This window comes from Ambystoma mexicanum, chromosome 3p (assembly GCF_040938575.1).
Source record: "Ambystoma mexicanum isolate Mex_15411 chromosome 3p, UKY_AmexF1_1, whole genome shotgun sequence".
Taxonomy (NCBI): Eukaryota; Metazoa; Chordata; class Amphibia; order Caudata; family Ambystomatidae; genus Ambystoma; species Ambystoma mexicanum.
This window is the reverse complement of record NC_090925.1, coordinates 1008808458-1008822132: the sequence shown is the minus strand read 5'-3', so window position 1 is coordinate 1008822132 and position 13675 is coordinate 1008808458. Positions and strand designations below refer to the sequence as shown.

The 13675-nt window shown below is 41.1% G+C and overlaps 1 protein-coding gene across 2 annotated transcripts in view; it reads right to left on the bottom strand.

Moving 5' to 3' along the window:
- The window catches only part of L3MBTL1 (L3MBTL histone methyl-lysine binding protein 1), a 1278801-nt gene extending 1266214 nt beyond the window's left edge, over positions 1–12587 (bottom strand). For both annotated transcript variants that reach the window (XM_069652331.1, XM_069652332.1), the window contains exon 1: positions 12498–12587. The gene's annotated coding sequence lies outside the window, so the exon portion shown is untranslated. The remainder of the gene's footprint in view (positions 1–12497) is intronic.
- Between the last annotated feature and the right edge of the window lie 1088 nt (positions 12588–13675).

The window sequence follows — 13675 nt, the reverse complement described above, 5'->3', positions numbered from 1 at the left end:
GGCTCAATTCCCTCTGGCAGACCGGATCCGGCGGGAGCGATGCGATCAGGCAGCCATTGCCTGTGCGCCCCCTGGTGGCCTCCCGTGATTTCATATTTAATGTTTTACCTCTTCCATTTAAAGCCAACTTTAAAACCATTTTGACAGTTTGCCAATTAGTTCTGTTTCTCTCGTGTTTGCTGGGGGGAAATTGGGATTGATATATTTGCTTGAATTCTGCATTCTTGAAACCTGTTTTCTCTCATCCTATATCTCTACATTGCATATTTGGGGGTTTGAAGGGTGTGCAGGGGGAATGAGTAACCACATTGCCATTTGATTTGAACAAACCCACAAAAGTATTATTTCTGTGTTGCATGGTTTTTGCTCATTATTACTCCTTGTGATTAAAGAGATTGTTTAGTGCGACATCCCCCCCATTGGCGATTATTGTATCCCCATTAAAAATAGTTTGATTATATTTTGAAATATCTATAATAAATATTTTAACTTTGCAAACCAGCCTGATTGCTGGTTCAGTGTAACCGGGTGGGGGCGGGGGGGGGGGGGGGGTTCAAATAGAGGGGCGTGATATAAGTGGTACATCGTTCAGAATAAAAGAACTTAGACACAAATAAATAAATAAGGGTTTCAGTGGTGCATTCCACGCTAGGCATTGACTTGGGTGAAGTGCCGGATTGAAATTACTTACAGGATAATATTACGTGATACCGAGAAAAGTCCTGAGCACGCCAAAAGTAGTTGACCGGCACCATCAGTCCACAGCGCCATCGGCCGAAAGAAGCCAAATTGATGAACAGACGCTGAGAACCGAGAGAGAAGCTGAACCGCGGTCCCACACCTGCTGAGGAGACTGCAACTCCCGGGGGACGTCGCTACAATGAGCAAGGTACGTAGTGGTGTCAAAGAGCTGGGAGGAGGATGGAGAGGCCCAGAGAGACTCCAAGGCAGAGTGCAAAATGAGATACCCCAAGAGAGGGTGGGAGACAAGAGGCCCCAAGTGTGGTGTGACAAGATTCCCTAAGCCAAGTGAAAGATACAATACCCCACAGCGGGTTGAGAGTATCAAGACCCTAAGGAAGGGTGGAAGAAACAGAAGCCCAAGGAGGGGTGCGAGAGGACAAGCCCCACAGGAGGGCGTGAGAAACCATACCCCACAGTGGGGTGAGAGGAGCAATACTCTAAGATGGGGAGAGAGACACAATCCCAAGCCGGGGTGAGAGAATCTATGATCTAGGGAGAAATAATCACAGCTTGATTACAAGAATCAGAGACTATAATGATCGAAGAGAGACACTGTTATTTTTAAGATAAACTGAACTGTATAAGCGGGCTCATGGCCTGGAAGAAACCAGAGAGACATGTGGGTGGGGGTCAGAAGCCAGCCACCATTTCACAGGTTTGGAAGAAAACCTTTTCCGGACCTGTTCTGGTTCAGTTTATGTTATTCCATTTTGTTAGTATTAGGGACAGAACTTAATTAGATTTGGACAGAGTACTGTGTTATGTTTAGGAGACATCCTGACGAGCAACCTTTATTGTCTTCTTTTAGATAGGGCAAAGAACCCCTTAGAGAGAGAGAGAGAGTCTCTCTCTCCCTCATAATAATGGGTCAGCAGAAAAAGAAAAGAAGGAATCCTACTTGTAGCACTGAATGGAATTCAGTGATTTAATTGCAGAACATTCGCCACACACATTTTTCAGTGCAGAATATTCATCACAAAGAAATTCACCTACAATATAGAATTTAAAAAAGTGTACAGATAGTAAGTTTGGGAAAAGGGATAATGTTTGAGGGTGGGAGGTTGGAGTTGAGGGCAAATGAGGGGCTGCATGGGCGTTCCCCCTACCCTTTGCTGCTGCATTGAAGATTGGTGAAAATTAAAAAACTACAAATTCTCCAAAGGAAAATAATTCAGGGGTAAAAACACAAAGGAACCACACTGAAAACATCCACTAGTTACAGCCTAAGTAATAGAGTCGGAGAGCTATTGAATAGAAATGCAAAAGCATTTCCATACTCATAACAAATCAAGTCAGCACACCGCTGTCTCGCAGCTCTCCTGAAGTGGCTTCACAGGAGCGGAGGAGCTATGTCAAGCAACAGTGTGCAGCGTAAGAAGGGTGTTGGCAAAATCTAGATGGCTCGGTTGGAAAAAGTTAAGGGCCATGCAGTTCCAGTTGTAGCACCAAGCAATTTTTGTTTTTACTCAAGAGGGCAGCCTGAGAAGCATTCACCATTTAATACAGCCCGAAATGGCCTCACGTGCCATGGGGCATATTGGGACAGTAGCTCATGGGGAAATGGATGAGGCAGGCAGAGGAATGATGCAGTGATTACATTAAATATACACATCCCACGAGCAATACTTGCTTTATGTGCCAACCCCGAGTCCCCAGCTCATGCAACGTCCACTTGAAGAACAGGTTCTCACCAAAGATGAGGCTTTGTGTGGAAAAGATGACTGGTGAAGGTGGTGGTGGGGCTGAAGGAGCAACTATGGAAGATGATCCGTTAGAGGTGGACTACAGCCTCGGGAACAGACGCAAGCAAGTGGCCATCGACTTTGAAAACAAAACGCATGGCCAATAGCGGAGAAACTATGTACGGATGTGTTTTTTTTTTTTTGTCTTCAGTAATTGAGATATATATTGAGATGTATTCATCAGGACAAGGCGAAGGAAATCCTGTGATGTGGAAATAAATTAATGCATGAACCAGAACCCAGACATAGCTTCTTACAAAGATATCTACCATGCTAGCAACAAAAAAAGTTAATATATGATATTTGTAGTACCTGGCAGGCAATAAACGTCAATATGTGTGTGCTGAAGTTATTTCTGGAGACTCATTTGGGAAAATCCCAACCTGCCACCTATTTTTTTTCCTAGCAGCCCAGCATGGACACAGGCGGGCGTTCTGTCAGTTCAGAACCTACATGATAGAAGCATTCTGAAATCTTGCACTGAATTCCAGGGTGCAACATGAAACAATTTTATTATTACGTTTTTTTTAGACACAACTGGAGAGTTTTGTTATGGAGCACCCATCTGAAATTGCAGACCTGTTGGCCTTTCCTATAGTTTCAAATTTAAAAGTGTAGTATTCCAAGGGACATATCTGCTGGCGTGGAAATATAGTAATGTTAGTAATCTAGATCGGGGAAAATGGTGATTAAATGAGTGCCACATTGGACTACGAAAGGTTATGCATTATGGCTCATCAAGTCTTGTTGGGTGATAATCTTAGGTGCATACCGTTTTTTGTATGAATAGATTATATTATACACCTGAAAGATTGGTTACGCTTTATTCGGATGCATTAGGTTTGTGTGGCGCGGGCATGGGTACCTGGAAGCATACCTGTCTGCCTTTTGAAAAAGATGAATGAGTTTTTAGAGTTAATCTTGTGAATATTTTAGACCTGAAGGTGGAATTTATCAGCCATTTAGGCCGTTTGGGAATGGTGTGCAAGCAGAGGCATAAACTTGCTATCCAGGTCTTTATTTTTGTCGGATCCTTTGTTTTGTCTAAACACAAAACTTCCAAATAGAAAAGATGCACCTCACCAACACTGATGGATTGGAGAAAAAAAAGATTATATATATTATTAACTTAGTATATGGGTATTATAACAGCAATCAGCTGAGGAACTAGTTTATGAAATTAAGGGCCATCATTTCCAAATATAGTACTGTATGTGATTTATGAGATTGTATATTGTGGCTAATGTATTATTTTACTTTTCATATCCATTTTGTATTTTGTTCTTTATTACATCTTTTGTGAAGTGCACTAGAGAGAGAAGAAATGCAACTCTATTGTTTGACCACTAAAGTGAGATTCACCCAACCTTGTTGGGTCTTCCAATGATAGCCAGGCGTACCATACACCTGTTAAATGAATCATGGTAATGGAGGGAGATTCTAAAGCTGGGTTATCTCTCTTCAAGAGTTGGATTTATTGTTGATGAGAAGTAGGGAAATCACACTGGAAAATGACTAAGCTAGACGCTCATGCAATGATACGGTATGGCCTTACCGGATGGAGATTAGCCCCTGACTCTAGTATAGTTGGGTACGGGCCTCCTATGAGATGGAGAATCCTAAAGTATGAAATAGCTCAAGTGCCCTTGTAATTTTTAGCTTTTTCTGATTCCTCATGTTACCAGACTATATTGTATACCCAAATACTCTGATTTCCAAGCCTGACTGGCAATTCATGTGTGATGTGGGTTATTACTCCTGGTAATCCCCACATTAGTCCCTCATCTGCCTCACCATGTTAAAGCACTTCAGTTAGTGGCATCATTTCAAGCTTTGGAGATACTGCCATGGCTATATCTGGAAGGAATGCCTACCGCGAAACCTCTTAGCTGATCCTGCTCTTCACTCCCCTCTCTCTGCACTTAATCTTGCCACCTATTTTTCATCTGAAGTTCTTAAGTTGAGTTCTTCTCTTCCATACCCTGCTGCTGCCCCTCGTCCTGCTCCACATCTCCTTCACACCAATCGTTATCTTCTATCTAACTTTGACACTGCTAAATTCCTCAGCAGAGCTCATCCGACTGCCTCTCCTGATGATCCCTTACCATCTGTTTTTATTGCCAAAATTGTTCTTATTCCCCATTCAACTGTTTTTTCAACTCTTTCTTCATCTATTTTTATGTCTAATTTCAAGCATACAATCATCCTTCCAATTCCAGAAAACCCTTCTCTAGAATCCTCCCTCCCATCTTACTACCACCATATCTCTCTTCACCCTTTCCTCTTTAAACTACTTGAGTGTGTGGTCCACTCCCAAGTCTGTCTTCCTTAACCTTCACTCCCTTCTTCCTCTTCACCAATCTGGCTTCCGTCTTATGCATTCAATTTAGACGGCTCTGCTTATGTCACAACTCTCTTCTTACTGATAGACATTCTAAAAACTATTCCATCTTGGTTCTTCTCGATCTTGCGGCAGCGTTTAATACTGTATATCACCCTACTCTTCGTTCCTCACTTTCTTTCTTGGGCTTTCCAAATATGTCTTTTGCTTGTTTTTGTCCTACATTTCCAATCGTACTTTCTCAGTCTGGATCTGGTTCTCATATTCCTTTGCGCTGCCGAGTCTCCCAATGCCCTGTTGTTGGACCTCTCCTTTTCACACTACACTGCTTTCCTTTCTGAGATCATTAGTCAATGTGGCTTTTCTTTTCACTTCTATCTGGATAGCTCGCAGATCTTCGTGTCCTTCTCTAACTTTCCCGATTCTCTACACGCCTCACTTTCTTCTTGCTTAACCGCTATCCAACACTGGATTCAATTTCATTTCCTTCACCCTAATGCTTCAAAAACTTTAGTGCTCTTCTTCCCATCTTCCTCTACGTCCTCATACTCTTCCCTTACTTCTTTCATCCGCCTTTGTCCTATTACCCTTCGTTGATACCGCATGTAACATTTTTTAGCTCTTCTATTTCTTCCCATTTTCACCTATTCAATATTTGTAAGACACATCACCTTCAGTCTCTCAGCCGCAAAAACTTTAATTTCAACATTTGTCTTCTCTCACCTTTTTTATTGCTCCTCCTTACTTACTAGCCTTTCTGCCCATCCGCTTTCTCCCCTTCACTAGGTTATCCATCTTGCTATGTGCATATTGCGCTCTCCCTGCTCATTCAGTTTCGTCTTCTCTTCACTCCCTTTACTTTTAAGGTCATTTTCTTTTCAATGTTCTTTGTATTTTCTTCATGACCCCCCCTAGGTTTCCTCTCCAATTTATTTTTACTCTCCTTCTTGTTCCCTCTGCTCTCAATCTGTTTTCCTTCCCGCAGTGTCTAAGACACGCTTTGCTCAATCCTGATTTTGCGCCTTTTCGCTCTAGGCACAAAAACACTAACTCTCTTCCCCTCCTAATACGTTCTTCTACATCTATGCCTTTATTCCGTTCTAGAGTTAAATCTTTCCTACTCTTTTTCCCTTCTGACATTTTCCTTTTCATACAAATACAGATGTACATTGAATCTCAGGAAGAACTGATGGCAATGATCATGTGTGTCAATTATATAACCTAAGAAACCACTTAGGAAAAGACCTGGTCACTCTATACAAGGAATTAACATCTTCAATAATGTTCACAGTAAGAAAATTGTTATGTTCACATCAAGTCAAAAAGAAATGATTTTACTGTTGAAAAATGCAATGTTTTCTATACATCAAACAAATCATATGCTGTATTAATTCACATAACAATGTTGAGCTTAAATAGAAACATATCATATTAAGTGAATTAAGTCATCCACTATATGATATTCACATTTTTATGAAATAGGTTTATACAGAGGAATTTTTCTCCGAAAAGAAAATGCATCTAATACAGTGGCATCTATGAAGTGGTCTTTCTTAATGCCACTTCATCTGTCTAGCTAGATGAGATGGATATAATCAACACTTCACACAACGCGTTTCGGGGGTTCTGAGACCCCCTCTTCCGGTGCAGCTGTTACTGATAATTTCAAAGACAGAAAATGTATCACTACTGAGTACTACCCAGAATGAAAACTCATGAACAACTATGGTAATGTAACAATTTCACCAACCTTGTTGGACAAGGTGTGATTCCAAAGTAGGGATGTTGGATATAACTGTAAATTCGATCCTCCCTAATCTGTAAAACGATATCAAATATTTTCAATATAATGTCCTGTATGAACAATCCCTAAATAAGCTCCACATTATATTGTTTGAAATTATATTTCATTGGAAATGAAACAAAAGTATGAGAGAACCGATTTATGCCTACTTTTACTGCTTCAATAAGGTCCAAATGATCACACTCGTGTCAACTTGATATCTCCAGCAGGCAAATCTGAAACCAATATAAAGACTACTTCAGAATAAAGTAATCAAATGTTGGCTAGTACTTCAACTTACATCACTGTCAGAATGTTTGCTAGATGCTTATAGCCATGGCACAAAGTGTCCATAAATCAAGAACACAACACTATTGCTAACCTAAAAATTCATTGAATCATTGCGCGATGCAGGAACAGGAACACGGCTGGCGATTCAGCCTCCCGTCCCGCATTAAAAATGTACTGCCAAATTCAGTCACGTAATCTCACTGTCAGAGAGTTTACCAGTTACTTGCCACCATAAGACAAAGCTATTGCTCACCTCACAATTCACTGACTCGTTACTCGATGCGGGAACAGGACCACGGCTGATGAATCAGCCTGCAGTCCTGCATTGCACTTTAAATTTGAATATACTTCCGGGTTTAGTTACTTAATCGTAATACAATCACGTGATGTGGTCACACAGAAAGAATAGTGCGGAATGATTTGAATAAAACTTGCAACTGGATTTCATAATGTAATCGCTAGCCAAGTGCGTGACTAGGACGATAAGAAAAAATTACATTCATGTTAAATCGGAAGTATTCCAATTGGCAACATTTTAATACGCGGCTGAATACACAGCTTGCGGTCTTCCAACTCTTTGACCATTCCTCCAATAACACTATTCAGATCAACTTCCATATATAAGGTATAAACACTTGATGATATTACCAATCACGTGATAAGGATGTAAACATATGTATTCTAATTCCTGGACATATGTCAAAGCATCACGGATGATCTAATCCTTTTAGAAGTGTAAATTGTACTGTGTAGAGATGGAAAGACTACTAGAACAGCAGTCTATCTACCTCCCTTTCAATTATTGTTTAACTATTGTAGTACGGTTGCATGATTTCACAACCTCACCTCAGATTGATAATATTACAATTAAATTCAATCTGAGGTAGAGGTTTGGTATTAAAGCATGTCTCATATTCTAATCTATTTTAGAAGTATGGATGGAAGTGTTGTTGGATGTGTGAACTGAAGGACCACCAACACGGCAGTCTCCCTTCTCTAATCACCAGTATAACATTCTAGTATGGTCAAGTGATTTAAAAACCTAACCAGCGGTTGATGAATTTACTGTCGAGTTCATGAGTGTTCAATCTGCTACAGTTTATATTTTACAAAAAAAAAGGCAACAATGAGAATCACTCAAAATACTAAGTCCTCCACAAAACACAGTGAATGTATACCAAAAAAAATACCAATAGTGATTCACTTCCATTCAAGATACAAACAAGAACAAACTCATTAATTTAAATAAAACAAGTCAAGTTGAATTCATTATTCATCTCTTTAGGTTCCAATGAGTCCAATCTCTCAATCCATTCAACTTCTTTCTGCCTGAGTAAAATGCTAATGTCACCCACTCTTTTTGGGCAGGAAACCTGTTCTAATACGATGAGTTTCATCTGAGCTATTGAATGTTTCAAAGTGTTATGCCACAGGTGAATGTGTCGAACATATTTGGATGTTAGATTTATGTTCAGTCCATCTGATTTTTACTTTCCTGGACGTGAGCCCTACATAGAATATACCACATGGGCATCCCATAGATGACATTACTGGAATTGCAGGTGCTGGTATGTCTCGTAGGTATCTTTCTGCCTTTATAGATGATTGATACTTGGTCCTTTGATGATATTGTTACAATGTTGACAGTTATTGCATGGTCATGTATCCTTAAAGATTCCTTGTTCCGTTAAAATCTGTTGGTAGTCTGCTCGTATTATCTTTGATATATTTACTTTTCCTATATGCAAATGTTGGGCTGTTACAAAATAGCTGAGCAAGAACTGGATCCATCTTGAGCAAACTGTTCAAAAAGGTTGGTGAAATTATTACATTACCATAGAGTTATTCATGAGTTTTCATTCTGGGTAGTACTCAGTAGTGATACATTTTCTGTCTGTTTTCCTAACAGTTGAAATGATCAGTAACAGCTGCAACTGAAGAAGGGGTCTCTGAACCCCGAAACGCATTGTTTGAAGTGTTGATTGTATCCATCTTATCTAGCTAGACCGATGAAGTGGCATTGAGAAAGATCAATACATAGATGTTACTGTAGTAGATGCATTTTCTTTTTGGAGAAAAAATCCTCTGTATAAACCTATTTCATAAAAATTTGAATATCATATAGTGGATGACGTAATTCACTTCATATGATATGTTTCTATTTAAGTTCAACATTATGTGAATTAATACAGCATATGATTTGTTTGATGTATAGAAAACATTGCATTTATTTTTGAACAATAAAATAATTTGTTGACTTGATGTAAACATAAAAATGTTCTTTCTGTGAACATTATTAAGAAGTTAATTCCTTGTATAGAGTGACCAGGTCTTTTCCTCAGTGGTTTCGGAGGTTATTTAATTGACATGTTACTAGCTCTTTTTCATATATAGAGCTGAACCTGGAGCACCTGAAATAGCTTTAATTGTGTATAACTCCACATTAGGAGAATTACGGATAGTATTTATCCGTAGTAGTGCACCGAGATTATTAGATTAATGATCATATGTGGTCATACACTTGATGTGTCTATTGCAGAAACAGCCCTAGCAATGGGAGAATTTGTCATTGTCTGGGTTTCTTGGTGGAGCCCACATCCCAATGCAGGAAAAAAACCCTCCTAGAGAAGATGCCTGTCACTATTTTGCCACCATCATGTGTGTTTGAAGGAATATATCCTTTGATAACGGAATGAGACCGCCATCTCAGCCACAATTACTCACAAGTTTCTTGCACAAAAGGAGTAGTGGACAAATAGCTCTGGGGGAAAATAGTGAAAAATTACCGACAATTCGGGCCACACGACAGCTTAGGACTTTTGGTTTCAGAGAGCTAATTATTTTGTCTATCTCAAAAGGATTCAAATCTTACTCTGTCCCGTCTGGTGTTAAACACGTGGCAGTAGGTGTCACAAAAGAGCTCTGCAAGGTAGAACCCAATCTACTGAACTACCCTAACGCCTATACCAGATGTATTCTGTTACTAAGGCTTTAACTGAAGTTAAAAAGTTGAAAGCTAATAGAACATTTTCCAAAAAAAAACGGAAATATTTGCCTTCTAGGGGTACTTGTTCCCTTATAAATTGTGCATGCTAGCGAATGAATCACGTGGCTTTATTAGGTGAATGTGTGAACATTTTCCAGTATTACTGAACAAACTATATGATCTTCAGGATACAATTACTAATTGCGTCCCCCATATGAAGCAAATTATATATTTACAATAACCGATGTTCTACTATTAATACACTGCGTTGAAGCTTGCCTCCTCACATCCAAATTCTATTTTTTTTAACTATGTTAATTTCAAACCGTTTTCATTCCGCACGTTTTTGCATCTCTTTCCAAATGTCCTTTCCTTCCCCCACCATGTCACTCTTTCACAGAGGAAACCTGTGCTTCCATGTTCCTGTTCTCCACTTGCATCATCTGTAACCTGCATGCAGCCTGGAGTTGCATATGCCCAGAGTTTTTTTATTTTATTTGACAATAGTTGTGGTATGGCATGTCAATGAATTATAAAAATGCTTCATGGCCATGCCACAAAAAAATGCTTGACAACTACCCTCAGTTGTTGCTGTACGACTATTCAAAGTGTTTAATTACCGCTCAAACTTTTTTGTTATATTAAATAACGAGGTTATGTGAGGGAGTTTTCTCGCCGCGGTGGTTTCTATGGAAACTGTCTGTAGAATAGGTGCATTTTCCCATCACTTTTATGCGCACTTGATCTAATTCTGTTCCGGATTCACACGTACATTTTAAGCAAAGGTTTCACAAGCAGGTTTTAAGAATGTTATATGATTGCGTATGTCATTTTACGTGTTTAAAAAAGTGAATTGCCTCTTTTGCTTTTAAAACAGATTAGTATTAGTAAGAGTAAGGTATTTTTTTCCACAGAAAAACGAAGAATTCATAATGCTGTTGCTGTGGCTATTTAATGCTAGTGAAAGGCTTATGCGTTACAGTTGCATGGGTGATCTACGCAAACAAAGCCGGGATGGTTAAGCCTATAGTAGGCGTCTGCAAAGGTTGACGGTTCGAATCCAGTCAAGGTCATTTCAACCCCAGTGTTGGTCAAATTAGTGTCTATTTTGAATGGGTGATAATCGGTGTCTGCAAATATATGTTTACGTGCGTTTCGATACACTAATACCAAAAGAAAGTTGATTTGGATAAAAGTGCTGGAAAAACACATATGTTTGTAGGTCTGAAGAAATGCGGTTACGCTAATTTATACGTTTCTGCCGTTAACAAACTCACGAAAAAAGCATACAATGTTTATTCTGTCAGCCAGAAGTGGGAAGTAACTATGCATAAAGTTAATGAAAAACAACGTTTTTTAAACATTAGACAAGGTAATTTAAACAGTAAAGACGTCAACATTACATTTAAACCACTGAAACTGTCCCGCTCACCAGCTACCACCCCCAAAGACAACAATAACACAAATAATAGAAGTAGTAATACTTGATTCAAGGTGTATCTATACATTCCAAAAACACCACCGAAAAAGTGATATTGAGCACACCAAAGAGCGAACGCATATTGTCCATTAAAGCACTCAATTCCCTGTCTATGGGTGTCATTGGTGTTATTTTTGTCATCGTGCTTCCTAACAAGGTCCTATAGTCACCATGGGGACACGTTGTGTGGCATCTGTGCGTGGGCTGTGCAGCCTAACACTTACTCCATGTTGACTCCCCAATTTGTCTTTCAAGAGGTGGGTAATGGGATGCCCAGCCTAGAAAATAAAACTATTTCTGACCGAGTATATTGCATCCTAAAAGGCTGCACTCGTGGCATTCACGCTGCAGCAAAGCACTTCAAGGAAGACACCCTCTGAGGGGGAAAAAAATGGGGTGGGGCATATTTGCTCTGCAGTAAGAGAACCATACAAGTATGTTTTTATCACCTCTTAAAAAAGGATGGCTACTTCGACATTAAGTTGTACATTGGGTGAGGGGTACTTTTAAAACATCGAAATGGCGGAATTGTTATTCTTACACAAACGCATACACGTTATTGGGTTTTGCCTGGAAAGTGGGTGCGGAAAGAAAGCACAATACAAAGTTAGTTGCGAAGATTGAAACATAATCTGTAACCAGAACAAGGGGAAAACAACCAGACACCGACAGAGTGCTCTTCAGCGGATGCAGTTAGCGAGAGAGCGACATGGCGCTCCCCGGGGGAACACATATGTTGCAGGTGGGGTGGGGGGAGGCTATAGGAAGACTGGAAATGACCCGCGAGGCCTCAGCCTCAAGCAGAAGTCGAAGGGGCTGGGGGCATGCCAGCCACGACTGGCTTGTGGCCGACTTTTCCTCGGCGCTACTGGTCTTTCAGATGTGCCGTGCTCGCCCTCTTGCTGCTGGGTCAGTCTGTCACGGTTCCCTTCACGGCCAGCATCACCACACGGGTACCTGACCCACATGCTACAGTGTGAGCGGGTACCTTGGAGATTCGTGCGGTGTAAAACCGTGGGCGCGTGGCACGGTCAGACTATCCGATGACCTCTTACACCCTCACAAGCTGCCTCGGGAAATGGAAGGAGTTATTTTTTATCTACACATGCCCTTTTGGGAGCAGCGCTTACCTCTACCAGAGCCAACCGTCACTGGAAGCTGAGGCTGCGGAGTCCCCAGGCCGGCCGCGCAGGCGCAGTGCCCAAGCAGCAGCCTCCCCCTCCACGGCGGGAGGGAGGGGGGGGATAAGCGCAGGCTACTGTAATACTGAGCGCAGAACTCGCCCTGTGAAAGGTACAGTTAACCAACTCGCCGGCACCCTGGTGAATGGGCACGGCCGGCAAGTGGCAGCATATGTGAACGTTTAAGAAAGAGATTTTTGGGGAAATCTGCGGAGGAGGGGTGGAGAGGCGAGTTCGAGCTGATAATTAGCAATGTAAATGACGGGTATATCCAGAGTAGGGCGAGTTAACTCCAACACCCCCTAAAGAAATGGAACCAACTCTTTTCCAATCAACCCCATACCTGAAAAAATAAGACGAAAACCTTTTCCCGAAGGAAATTTACCCTACTACATAAAAGCGACCTTGTTCGAGAAAATCAAATCCCTGGGTAACCTCCTGGACAGACAGTGCTATATAGTCTTCATGAGTGTAGTTTAATAATGAGGAATCAGACAGCTGAAAATGACAACTTTATTTGTCATAGTAATAACATGCAGTTAACCATGAATAGAGCTCCTTCAATGTTCATGAGCAAGGAAGGTAAATATGGTGCTGGACAACAGTGTCCCGGGCTGCTCTGCGGAACAGAGGCAGTCTTAAGTCTCTGTTAGGAGGAGCGCCAGGAGCTCGACCTGCTTTGGAGCTCTGGAGCCTTCAAGATGCTTGTCTCTCCCTTTTTGTGACTCTCGCCGGGTTGCTTCTTAAATCTCGCGAGACTACGCAGTTGTGTGTCTCACGAGGTCCCTACACACCTCCCTTTGATAATCAAGCAAACTTTATTTGGTTACGAAGTCATCATACTTCACTGGTCTTCTGTGCTCTCTTCTCAGACGATCTTTCTTCCTACACGAGCGTCCTGTGCTTGACTCTCTGCTTGGGATGTTTTTGACACCTCTCTTTCTGTCTCTCTCTCTGTGATTTCGCTCGCAGATGTTTCTAGTTCTCGCTCTAGTGGCATCTCTGTCATGGCTTCCACAAAGGGTGCTTCCCTATTGGGTTCTTTGCATTGTGGGATGCTTCTCAAACATTGCCACATCTTCCACGTGCGGCCGTCCTCTGTGCGAATGTCATTCGTCCCTCTGTGG